A 13355-nucleotide genomic window follows, 5' to 3' on the forward strand; every position below is an offset into this window, starting at 1 on the left:
TAGTTATCTCTCCATCAGTTTGCTCAACTGTAAAATGGTGACAGTAGTATCTGCTTCATGGAATGTTGCAAGGATTAAATGATTAATGCCTTTTGGCATGGGGCCAGGCACATGGAAGGTGCTCAGTAAAGGTTAGCTATTCCTGGGCTGTCGCTAGCTAAATGACTCACCTGGTGCTTGTGTTACTTTGCTTCCTCCTGCACTCCACAGGGGTGGCCTCCAACCTGCATTGCTTTGACTTGTCCTATTAGTGTCACTGAGACCATTTTGCCCTGTGGGGCCATGGAGAGGGGATATTTTGTCATTGACATGTTATAGAATTGTCTGCATATGGCTTTATTACTGTTTTTTACATTCTCTACAGACAGTACACATCCTTATTAGTTGCAGGGTGGTTGCTTTCACCTTCTCTCCTTTTGAAGCTATGAAATTGCTATAGTGACAGCTGTTATTATTTAAGAAGTAGCTGGATCTTAATGAAATTATTTAACTTAAAGTCATATAGTGAGGAAGGAACAGAACAGATAGTCAAACCCAAGACTGTTTTTAAAGACTTCTTTGACCTCAAAATTCTTAGCTGTGAGTTTAAGAATGAGAATGATATCGGAGATGAAAAGGAAAAAAAAAAAAGACAATTGTGAATACTACAGTCATATAAAATATATATTAATTTCCTCCTGAAAATGGCTTTATTACAAACGTGGGACAAATAAAAGAAAAATTGGTAAGATAAAAGCTGAAGAGGCAAAAATATTAGTTGAAAACATAAAGAAAGATGTCAAGTCAATGTTAACAGGGATTAACTTTAAAATAAGGCCTATGTATGAATAGGAAGAATTATTCTCATGTCCTTTTAAAATAATCTCAATATCAAGGCACAATATGACATTGGAATACATAAACTATAACCATCATAAATGCATGAGAGCTTGAGTCATTTTTTTCTTTAGATATACATGATATGCTACATATAAATAAGAGGTTGAAAGTTTCAGTGGAATTTAAAATAAAAATAATTTTATTAGGATGATCAAATCAGTAATAAAACCTTTTTAAAAACTTTATAGTAATACCGTATTTGTAATGTTTTGTACAATAGGGTTTTTTGAGGTAAAATTTACTGATCTTAAGTGTACAGTTTGATAAATTCTGACAACTATATATACTCAGGTAATCACCCTAATAAACATATAGAATATTTTCATCATCCCAGCAAATTCTGTCTTGCCACTTATCAGTTTTCCCTTTCCACCTCCAGAAGAAATCATTGTTCTGATTCTATAATCGTGAGTTAGTTGTATTAAAGTAAATGGAATCCTACAGTAAGTGCTCTTTGCACTGGTTCCTTTCATTTAGTAGGATGTCTTTGAGGTTCATCTCCAGTAGGATTGCTGCCTTTTATTGATGAATAATATCCATTTTCTGGCTATACCAGTATTTGTTTATCTGTTCTTCTGTGAATGGATATTTGAATTGTTTCCAATTGTGCACTTTGAATGAAGTTGCTGTAAATATTGCTGAATAAGTCTTTTTGTGGACAGGTGTTTTTATAGACCTTGGGTCATGCCCATGATTGGAACTGCTGGGTCATAGCATAAGGGTTTGGGTAACTATAAGAAACTGTCAAAGAAGCTTTCCCATTAGCAGTGTGTGGGAGTTCCAATTGTTTCACCTCATTGCCAACATTTAGTATTGTCTTTTTCTTTTTAGTTATTCGGGTGGCTACGGAATTGTATCTCATTATGTTTTTAATTTGCATTTCCCTGATAGCTACTGATACTGAGTACTTTTTCATATGCTTACAGATCATTTGTGTTTGTGAAATGTCTGTTCAAGTCTTTTGCCCCCTTTTTAAGTTTGATTGCTGTTCTTTTGTTACTGATTTGTAGGAGTTATTTTTTTTCTGGCTAAGTCATTTTTCAAGTTTATGTATTAGATATATTTTCTTTCATCTAGTTTTTTCCTTTTTATTTTCTTCGGTGTTATTTGATGAGCAGACATTTCATTTTTGTTAAAGAGCAATTTATAAATTCTTTCAAAACAGTTGATGTTTTTGCAGCTCTACCAAATTTGTACCTACTTTAAGTTTGCAAAAATAGTCTCCTGTTTGTTCTAGAGGCTCTGTAGTTTTAATTTTTAACTTTTAGATCTGTGATCTACCTCAGATTGATATTTTTGGTGTGAGGTAAGGGTCAGCATTTACTAATTTTTTAAATGTATATCCAATTCCTTCATGATCATTTTTTGAAAATACTTTAAATTTTTCATTGTATTATCTGAGTGCCTTTGTTAAAAATTGATTGTGTAATATATATGTGGATGTATTTATAGTCTGTTTCTTATCTTTTATTGATATATTTGTTCTTATTAACACTGAAGTGTTGGGATTACAGTGTCTTTATGGAACAATTGAGCTGTCTTTCTGGGGGAGGAGGATACTTTCTTATCAGTAGGAACACAGACAACCTGCCCATCTAGATTCCTCACCATGGCTCACATTTCCACAAAATGTGAAGCATCACTAATGCATGATTCTGACATTGAATTTTATAGGTGGAATGTGTTATGCAGTTGGATGACTTCAGTTTGTTCAGATATGAAAAATTTGGTGCAGTACATTTCATTTCACTGCAATTTAGGTCAGGGAATAATGCTGAAAGGAAATATGTGTGAAGGCATGAGTGAGCAGAGACTACAGAGTGGCCCAAAACTAATAAATCAGAAAGGAAGATAGATTAACTGAAATTCCGATTAATCTCACACAACCGAGACCAATTAGACCAACCAATACTTTAATAGTGCTTTCGTATTGCTTTTTCTTGGTTGCCAATGGAGTATTTTTTTTCCTCCCTAACGTCTTCCCCAGCAGCACATAGCATACAGTATATTTTAGGAAAAGGGAAATTATTTTGCAAAAAGTAAAATGACAGGGAAGAAATTCTCTATAAATTTCATTTCTGAAAATGAGGAAATTTTAAGGAAAGAGACAGTTACAAAATCAAAAAAGATCTTTCTTCTCTGTTCCGCTCTCTCAACCTATCCCAAGCTGGGATTTGAGAAAGGAAACCCTTGCCCACCAGTTCAGGGCCCTGGCTCTGTCACGTAGGGCCTCTCAAGGATGAGAGCTCAAGTGTTAGTCCTCATCAGCGAGACCACCCACGACTGATGGAAGAGCAAGGCCTGTGTGATTTTCTGCTTTCTTTACCCGGAGAAGCCAGGATCCACTCTGTTCTGTGTGGATGAGCTGCACCCATTGAGGGCAAATAAAATTATTTATTTGAGGGCAAATAAAATTAACTGAGAGCACCCCTTCCCCCAACACACAGCATAATGTTCTCAGTATAACAGAACACCAGCTACCATCTTTCTAAAGCCTGGCATTGATTTATATCACATGTTCAAATTGTTTTTAATTCAACGACTATAGAAATAAATGTGAAGATCTTCATTTATATAGAAATAAATGAGAAGATGGTTAAAATTATAAAAGCTTCTTTAGTCTGTAAAACATTGAAAATGCCATCAAGCCATCAGGTGGACAGTTCCTGTTGCTGCTCTCTAGAGCCCTGGAAGGGTTTTCTGCTCATCTGTCAAATACTTTGTGCCATTTATTCCTATTACAGAATATTTCTGTGGCATTACTTTAAAAGCCTTCTATATAATTGACTATGCAAACCAGTTGTGTAGGCTTGACTCAGACTTTATGATAAAAAACATTCATCATATGCTATCCCCTGTAAGAGGAATTTAAACTCTCCTCTTCATTAGAAGGCCTGCCTGCAGTGGAATTAAAATAGCTTCTCCTGAATGGGAGCGCAGACTTGGTACAGATCATGAGCAGTCATTCAAGAGGAATGTAATCAAATACTTGAAATTTAAATTAGCTTGTAATCTGACTTTGAAAATAAAGTACAAGAGAGACCCAAGAAAGTTTCCTGAAGGTGAATTAATGTCCTTCACACCACTTCCTGTTTCAGAGCTAATAGCATACACATGATAAAAGTATTATAGCAGTGAAACTTATCTTTCCCATGTGCTCCTTCTCCCAGGTCACTGATACTGTGCTTAGAAAAGGTGGCCTACATAGAGTGAACCCACATCTGCAAAAGCAGCTTTCAGACATCACCAGGGATTTACAAACTCTTTCAGCAATGTTTGGAGGAATAACTTCTTTTTATTGGGTCCATAAAGCATAAATTGTTAACCCAAGAAAGAGAAAGAACCTTAAATAAGTGACACAGATTTTCTTCTTTATTTAGAAACTATTCTGATGTTCATATTTTTAAAGGATTCTTTCTCTTCGAATATCTTTTCCTCATTCTTGAAGGACACGATACATTTTTTTCTGTTAAAATCACCCAGTGGTAAATGCTGCAGCAGACTGACACTTCTGAAATGAAAAAGGTCCCATCGTTATTGCGGCTGCCTTTAGCAAAATTATATAATGAAAAATCATTTCTTTGCTATAAAATATAATGAAAAATCATTTCTTTGCTATAAAAGAAGACCATGGAAAAGCATCTCTGCATATATTATTGTATGTAAATTAGGAACAGGAGAAATATAGGGAATCTAGATACAGAGAAATCATCACTGTTTATGAACAGCGTAACATTTCTAAAAAGAGATTGGGGTGATTATTTTCAGTAGAAGAAAAGTCTTAGCTTTACAGATAATTACACTCTTAATAGTATAGATGGAATAGAGCTCAGTTTGCTTCAAGGCAGATTTCTGTTAAACAGACTCCATTTGCACATTAATTTCTATTGTGGAAGTTAAAAAATTGGTCCCTAGATATAATAAAACTACCTTTAAAATACACACATATAAATGGAAATACCTTTCTGACAAACCCATTGAACCATTATCTGTTAATGGTACTGAGCTATGATTCACAGATATTTTGAACTGTGGAAGTAAGAATATAGCCAGGAGAGGCAGACACACTGAAATATGATTGCTTTGCTTTACCTCATTTTAAACTCGATTCCCACTGTAGTGGTAACAATCCATAAAATTTCAGAAACTTGCCAAGGTTCATGTCAATCTTGAATCATGCTAATGTTTCTAACTTTATATCCAAAGAAATTATTTTCCATTTTCCCCATCACTTAAACTTACTGGCTGCTTTCCAGACATTTGAATCTGGCCATATCTCCCAAGTATATAAGAATATCCTTACATAAAATGAGAGAATTGTCCAAATAACTAAGGAATGAAATATCTAGGCCTTCCTTAGCAGTGAGGACTTGTACCAGCGCCAACAGAGGCTTTCCCTAATGTCTAATAATAATCAGCAAATTGGCTGACAATTCTGAGCTGAACTTTTGGGGCCCAGCCTAATGGTTTGACTGATGGTTGGGAATGGTTAGCACATCAAAATCCTGTTTGCTGAGACTGCTACTTACTAGCTGGTTAACAAGGCTGAGCTGCACCATGTAGACGGGCAGTAGGCCAGATCTGATGACCACAGCACAAAGCACAAGAATCTGGTAAGACCGAGACTTTAGAGGGGCCACTCATGAAAAATTTACCCCCTCCAGTTTTTACCTTTTCCTTGGGTGGAAGTGGGAAAAAAATACCAAGTTTTTATTAACAATTTATATTCAGTGTTAGTAATGACATGGTAGAAAAATTAAACAATTCAGACAGGTTGACTATCTCTGCCATGCAGAGATAAAAACTATTGATGCTGTAGCATTTGCCTCAGACCTTTCCTATGTGTATACTCAAAGAGATATTACAGCATATGTTTTTACATACAGAGACTTTAACAAAACTGGAGTCCTCATACATCCATTATTTGAAATGCTTGAAACAAGAAGTGTTTTGAATTTCAGATTTTTTCAGATTTTGTAATATTTTCTGAGAACATACTGCTTGAGCATCCCTAATCTAAAAACCCAAAATCTGAAATATTTCAGTAAGTATATCAATTGAGCATCATGTTGGTGCTCAAAGAGTTTTTGATTTGGGAGCATTTTGGAACCTTCATGCTCTACTTGTACACATTGATTTATAACTTACCTAATATTCAGCTATATTTTTATTTGGTAAATATTTTCTTATAATAGGACTTTTTAATAACTTCACAATGTTCTATTAATTTTATTTTTATGCTGTCATTTATTTAACTAATTTGCTATTGTCAAATGGTAAGATTGTTAATTTGTTTTTGCCCTATAAAGGTATATTAGTCTGTGCTTGCATTGCTATAAAGAAATGCCTGAGATTGGGTAGTTTATAAAGAAAGGAGGTTTAATTGGCTCATGGTTCTGCAGGCTGTACAGGAAGGATGGTTGGGGAAACCTCAGGAAATTTTCAATCATGGCAGAAGGCAAAGGGAAGCAGGCACATCTTATATGGCTGGTGCAGGAGGAAGAGAGATGGGGAAGGGACCACACATTTTTAAACAACCAGATCTTGTGAGAACTCACTCACTATACAGTATCAAGGGAGATGGTACTGAACCATTCATGCAAATTGCACCCCCATGATCAAATCACCTCCCATCAGGCCTCACCTCCAACACTGGGGATTACAGTTTGACATGAGATATGGGTGGAGACACAGACCTAAACCATATCAAAAGGATACCATGGTAAATGCCTTTCTCTAATATTTTTGTACATATCGTCAATTATTTCATTTTTGGGGCATGTGATCCCAACTATTTCCTTAGAATTATATTTCCAAAATGAAATGGCCAGGGGTAAAGGTATACACATTTTTTTAAATTTCAAAAGTTGTTCCAAGTTGCCTCATGAAAAAAGTTGTGCTTAGTTACGTTCCAGAATTTCTAGATGTTATTAACACAAATTCTTAACAGTATAACAGTTTTCATCTGGGTTGTGCTCGGGGCATGAGGGTTATGTATTTATACTATATACATCTTTTTCGAGGAGGGTGTCAGTTTTTCTAGTATTATCTATCATTTGGCCTGGATGTTTTAGTTTTGCCATCATCCAAGTGGGGAGAATTTAGATGATGTTTACTAAGTGTTAGGCACTCCCTAAATGCTTTATGTATTCATTAACTCATTTAGTTAATCCACACAACGTCCTCCTCCAAATGTTCCAGATGAGAACACTGAAGCATAGAAAAGTTAAGTAGTTTACGAAAGGTTACCAGCTAGAAAGTAGCTGGATTGTGATAAAACGTAATAAATGGCAAAGGAGAGACATATATGGCAGTATTTTTCTAGGAAGATAATTTCTCCCTAGGAATGTCATTTAAGATATAACCCCCGAAGTTTTTGTATGACTCTTATCAAGACTGCTATCCTTTAGCCTCTACTAATTTTAAAAGTTTCAGAAAGACCCTAGATGAGATTCATAGCAAATGATGTTCTTTACTTACATATTTGTTTGGATAAAAGTCTAATCTTTCAAAGTGACTAGTGTTGAAATTTAATTATGAACATTGATGGCATGCATACTTGAAATTCTTTCATGAATCTTTTTTTAAAAACAGCAGCATGCTTTACCCGTGCAAGGTTATATGCCTTGATTTTGGACAGTAAGTGCAGAGATGCATTAAAGAGCTGGTGATGGGGCTGAATGGGACTACTTCAAATTATCAGAACCTGCACATCACTGAAATGGTGGACATTTCGCTTTAGAAGACAAAACTGAAATTTAGGGTATTTGCCCATGTATTGTAATTTAAAATTTTATAGGAATTATTCCATGGTCCATATAGAAGGAATTCCAGGTCCTTTAGGTGGTACAGAGATGAATAATGAGGTAAACACTTTCATAACCTAGAGGATGCCTGTTAACATCCAAAACCATGGTATGATCTGAGAACAGAAGAGAAGCTAAAGTCTTAGGATGACTTCTGCAACAGAATTCATAGCTCTCATTAAACAATAATATCTGTTTATGATTTTAATACCTAATTATTAATAGGTTGTAATATGTAATTATTATGGCTTTATTATATATTAGATTAATCCTATCCAGTTACTATGCCCATGGGATAATTATAAATAATTTTTGTGTGTAGGAATGAATTGAGTGTTAGGAATGAATTGAGTCTGGAGTCGCTGAGCAAGTCCTGTAGCCCCCCTGGCATTTCCATATCTCTAAGTGAGAAGATAAGAATACCTACCCAACAGCATTTTGGGGATTCTCAAAGCAGATACTATATGTGACGTTTCCTTTGCAATTTTAAAGCCCTGTTCAGGTTTAGTCATTGGCATTGTTGAATCTGTCTCCTTCGCTGGTTTGGAAGGTCCTTCCTTGCCCTTCTCATCCTAACACAATATTTGGCAAATGATAGGAGTAAATAAGTATGAGTTAAACGTCATTATGAGGACAGGGAGGAGGAGCCCTGATGACAAGAAACTGTATGAGAACCAAGTTCCCGCTCCAGTGTGAGTCCTAGTAACCTCTAATTCATACCCCTTCCCGAGCCTCGTAGTACCCTGCCCCCTTCACCAGTACTATAAAAAGCCGATCATTTGAGGAAGAAGAAAAACTAGGCTTTGAGAAGACACTTCAGGATGCACAATTGGCTTCTAAACCGAGCCCTGCAGAGAAGACTCAAGCGGTCTGCTCAGGGCTTTTGTACCCGGCAAGGTCATTGTCCAACATCATTGTCCCTCTCAGCGGGCAACCTCTCTGAGAACTCACACTTGGTATTCGGGGCTGATGCACAGGTACTGGGGAGCCACTGAGGACCTCTTCAGACAGTGAGGCTGCCTCATGGCACAGGGATGCCAAGTGTCTGTGGGGGAGCTGGGGCCAGGGCTGCTGCCCATGGCCTTTGGAGCAGCAGGAGTGACTTCTAGCAGCCAGTTTCAGTCTGCCGCAGGCCAACCAGGCCACAGCTGAATAAGTGCCTGGTATGCCACACTCTTCACAAAAAAAGAAAGATTGCTGTTTGAGTGTCAGAAACAGAGAAGGAAGGGGCACCAGCTGCCTGGACTCTTGCCCACCAGTTGTCTTGCTCCTGGTAGCCAGAAGGAGACTTTCACAGCCTGGGTATTCTTTTCTTTTCCTCAATGTGGGGTGATCCTGGTGGCTCCCTGGACCCGGCTCACATTGACTGGGGAGCGGATTTTTGGTTTCTGTGCCCAGCTCTGCCTGCAGTGACTTCATGTTGTGGCTTGAGGTCCCCTGATAGAAATGCTGCTCAGCACTCAACCCTCCAAGCTGCCCTCCACTCCTTATGTGGGCTGGGGCCCAAGGCTTCTGCTGGACCACGGCTCAAATGCTGGTCCTTTAACATCAGAGGCAATAGCCCCACATGCAGCCAGGCCTCCTTCTCAGGCCCTGGTGCAGTTCATCAGAGCAGAAACAGCTCTCCAGGACCCCTCGCATTAAGATAGTGTTTGACCAGCAGCTGAAACCGAGATACTTCCTGCCGGAATATTATGATCTCTCTAAAGTTATCCCGGAGCCCTGGCTTTCAACAGAATCATTTTTTATACATGAACCCTAACTTTTTTCCAAGGTGAAAAAAACTGTAACAGTTGTAACAATTCTATATGAAAATTCTGGAAACACAGCCTCATTTTCAGTCTCCAGGGTTAGAGAATGAGAACAGAACTTGAGGAAATCCATGCAGTGAGGCAGAAGGTTTCTGTAGTGCCTGCTCCTCCTCGTCAGTACAGCAAATGTAAAATGTACACGTCCGCATTCTCTGAGCCAGGAAGAGGAGATGAGGGTTTCGACTTGGAAGATAATGGGAATCTACAAAGATCCAGAAGGAGAGAAGCGGTGGTCAGACCCTCAGGGAGCTTGAGCCAAACAAACCCTTTCCTCCTCTAGTGTGTGTGGTTGTGTCTCCTCCTTCCTCCTCCGTCCACTGCCCCCGGCCAGCTTCTCCACGACCTTCACAGCTCTTGAAGGTCTTTCCCCATGCTCCTGCTGAGGAAGCCGGCAAACCTGCTTCATCCTTAGCCAGATCCTCCACCCCTGTCATGTGAGCATCCTGTGCTGAGCTGCAGTTTACCTGAGCTTTATTGCTTGTTTGTTAATCACTTAATGAGCACTCCCACATTACAACAGAAGCTCCTTTAGGAATCAGAATGCTGTTATTCCCTACAGTATTTCCAGGGTCCAGCACAAGTCCTTACACATAGTAAGGGCCTAACATGATTCACTGAGCAAACAAACGATTTTTCAGAATCAAAAGTGTGTTGACTGAAGTTCAAAGACAAGAGGGCTCATTCCAGAGGCTGTATACATAGGCCCCCCCTTAGCCAAGTGGCAATAAGAAAGATTCCCAATGAACTGTTACTCAGCTCTAAAACAAATACTGGGTCTGAACATGTTGAAAGATAAGACCCAAGAAAGGACAGTAGCTTTCTTCTTTTAGAAAGTGTCTGTTTAATGTCTTCTACTAAACAGGCATGAAACAAATTAATTAAACAGCTTTTTCAGTGCCTATTTTGAGCTAGCAGTCTGTTAAATGAAGAGGAAGGCAGAAGCTGTTAGATGTTTCCTAGAGAAATGCCTGGAAGTGTTACTAGCCTGTATCCTGGCAGCCTGCAGGGAGCTGTGCCTTAGGCCAAATCTCTGAAGCCAATTCCTCTTGGAGTTTTTACCTCCTGATGATGGTGATTGCACTCTGATAATTCAGGAGGAAGATGCTTCAAGGTAGCACACACAGCTCTCACTTTCTTTAGCCAGTTATCTCCACATTTTTCCAGGGTTTGTGTATGTGTTTGCATTCCAGCACAGGTTTTCACTCTTGAATTTATGGACCATGAGTTTCTGTGCTTTCCCTTGAGGTTTATGGTCCATGTCATTCCTTTCACTGGTTTATTTCCCAACAGTTTGTGGTAGACAGAGATTGGAGGATGAAGTGCCCCTTCGCCAGTAGTCCTGTTTCTTGGCTACTAATTAATCCCTGGGAAGATTTGGTTCCTCAGAGCAAATCATAATGCCTCTTCAGCGTGTCAGCTTTTTGGTTTTTAGCTAAAAAAAAAAAAAAAAAACTACAGAAATGGGAAGTTTGCATTTTATCTTTGGATTGGAATTTGACTGGTAGAATATACCCACTTGTAGGGAATATAAAAAAAAACCGTTGAACATTTACAAATTTGATTAGATCGGCTCAGGACTGCTAATTCTGTAGAACATATTGACAAAAAAGAAATTAAGGGAAAAGAAGTAGATAAACAACTCTCAGAACTGAGAGTTGCATTTGACTGGCTGACTTCTCTCCCTTTTCAACATAAATTTGTCATTTTAAATTTAATCCAACTCCTTCTAATTAAAACTTTTCCCAATTTATATTCCATAGAAAACATTTTTGAAATTTATATCATTAAAAAAAATTAGAAGCCCTTAATTTCCTGAAAAATTAGTTTTAAGATAGGTTTGTATAGAATCAAGTGAAAGTAGTGACTCTTATATATCTAAAAAGAAGTAGGTGAAATAATTTGCCTCATAACAGTGAATACCAATAATGGTTCTGTGTGATTAATCAACCCTACCATTAGCTTCTTGGCCTTCATGACTTCTGAGTGGTATTTCTGACAGAACTGTATGATGGAGGCGTGTTGAGGTACTCTTTTGAGTGCTGTGATGCTGGAAAGAAAGGGAGACAATATGGAGTGGTTGAGATCACTACTGCTCATAAGAGCTTAATATAGAACCCAGAATCCACCCTGTGCCAGGCCCCGTGCTAAGCACTTACAGCTCATTGACAGTAACTCTTCAAGGTGGCTCCTATCATTGTCTTAGACAAAGAAATGCAGTTATTTGCCCAGGGTCATAGAGCTAGGTAGTGGCAGATCCAGAACTTTAACTGAGGCAGTCTGACTGTGAGAACGCGTCACAGGATTTGGCGTCTAGAGGTAGTTTGGCCGTTCAGTTGTGTAGTGGCCAAATGTGTTTAATTTTTCCTTTTACAATAACTTCTGAGATCCCTTTTCTGTCCCTTGTAACTGCGAATTAATCACTGTAGTCAAGATTATGATTTTTTACACCTTGATTAGCACTTTTCCGCTATAGATAGAAATTTGCATGGTATTTCCAACTATATTGAAGAGTGATTAATTAGCACTTTATGACAAATATGTGGCAAATTGTTGATTAGGATAAATAAAGTAAGACTCAGATTTTATAGCACCACTATTATTTTCACAATATCAATTTTATTATTTATTCTTAGTGCTGGAATCTGATCAGCTTAACTAAGCCGATAGTGCTGTGCATTGATTTAACCACTCTTTGTTTCTCTAGATTTCAGGAAAATAAGAATACACTTTAAAAATCACTTATAGTTTATAAGGTGACACATTAATCCTCAAAGTGACAGGAAGTCGAGATGATTTTGTCTATGAGGTTTAATTTGTTAAAATTTACTTTTCTCCTGTGCTTTGCTCCAATGGCTCTGTGCTAGCAAACCAGCTATAATTAGATTAGCAGCCTGCTAAACGCCGGTGACAGCCTGCGTCTCAGAGAGCATGTGCTGGATTCCGCATGTGCCTTTTCCTTATTGGTTGGTGGCGTTGCTGCTCGCCCGTGTGATAGGTTTCCACAGTAATCTTTATGCTGCATTAGAGACATAGATACAGAGGTGCTGTACTGTGTTCTTGCAACGGTGGAGGTGCTCGGCTGGTAACGTTAAAGAAGGAATAAGGCGCCCGAGAGAAGGCGTTCGTCTTTGTTGTGGAGCATCAGCTGTTAAGGACAGCCAGAAGCGGTGGGAGGTCAGTGAAGGAGACTCAGTTCATGGTAATTACTTTAAGTCTATCTCTCATGAAAAACACGGCCATGCGTGAAATGAAGTATGTTCATCGTGTCATCTGTTTAATCTGATTTTGCTTTGTTAATACCATGGGTACTCCAGCATTCCATATGAAAATACATTCTCCCGCAGGCTTGCCTGGTAAACAGTTACCCTGTTTACAGTATTCACCAAGGAATCATGTTTTTACCTGGATTCAAGAATGCATGTGTGTGCTTGGGAGTGATGCTTACCGGCTCGCTTCTGTTTTGGAAAGCCCGATGTTGCATCAGTTTGGGTGTCTTTGTAGGTGCGTTTCAGTACTCAGTGGACTTTGTTTGCATTGAGTCCACACTGTGCTGAATAGTGAATGATCAGGAAGAATTTAGTGAAACACACTCTAATTAGGACAGGGCAGTGACTCCCCTGATGTTGAAGCTGTGCCTTAGCAGAAGTAATGTGCTATTGTTTCTTCAAAGATGTGTGCAGCCTTCATTTTGGATGGTTTTCTTTGTCTCACCTTTTGTAGTTTTTATTAAGCCTTTTAAATACAGAGAGGGTTAACATATCCCATTCTGCCAGAGATATTTAAAGTGTATATTTAGCCGTGCTTGAAAGAGAAATTTTCGTCTCATGGCTTTGTTTAGCAGGGACATTGCGTTAGGAGT

At 38.3% G+C, this 13355-nt stretch overlaps 1 protein-coding gene across 3 annotated transcripts in view; it reads left to right on the forward strand.

Moving 5' to 3' along the window:
* Nucleotides 1-13355, forward strand: part of FAM110B (family with sequence similarity 110 member B) — a 152973-nt gene that overhangs the window by 63263 nt on the left and 76355 nt on the right. The window contains exon 1 of one of the 3 annotated variants that reach the window (XM_028852211.2): nt 12517-12695. The gene's annotated coding sequence lies outside the window, so the exon portion shown is untranslated. 3 annotated transcript variants of the gene reach the window in all.

The sequence above is a fragment of the Macaca mulatta genome, chromosome 8 (genome assembly GCF_049350105.2).
Source record: "Macaca mulatta isolate MMU2019108-1 chromosome 8, T2T-MMU8v2.0, whole genome shotgun sequence".
In the NCBI taxonomy this organism is placed as follows: Eukaryota; Metazoa; Chordata; class Mammalia; order Primates; family Cercopithecidae; genus Macaca; species Macaca mulatta.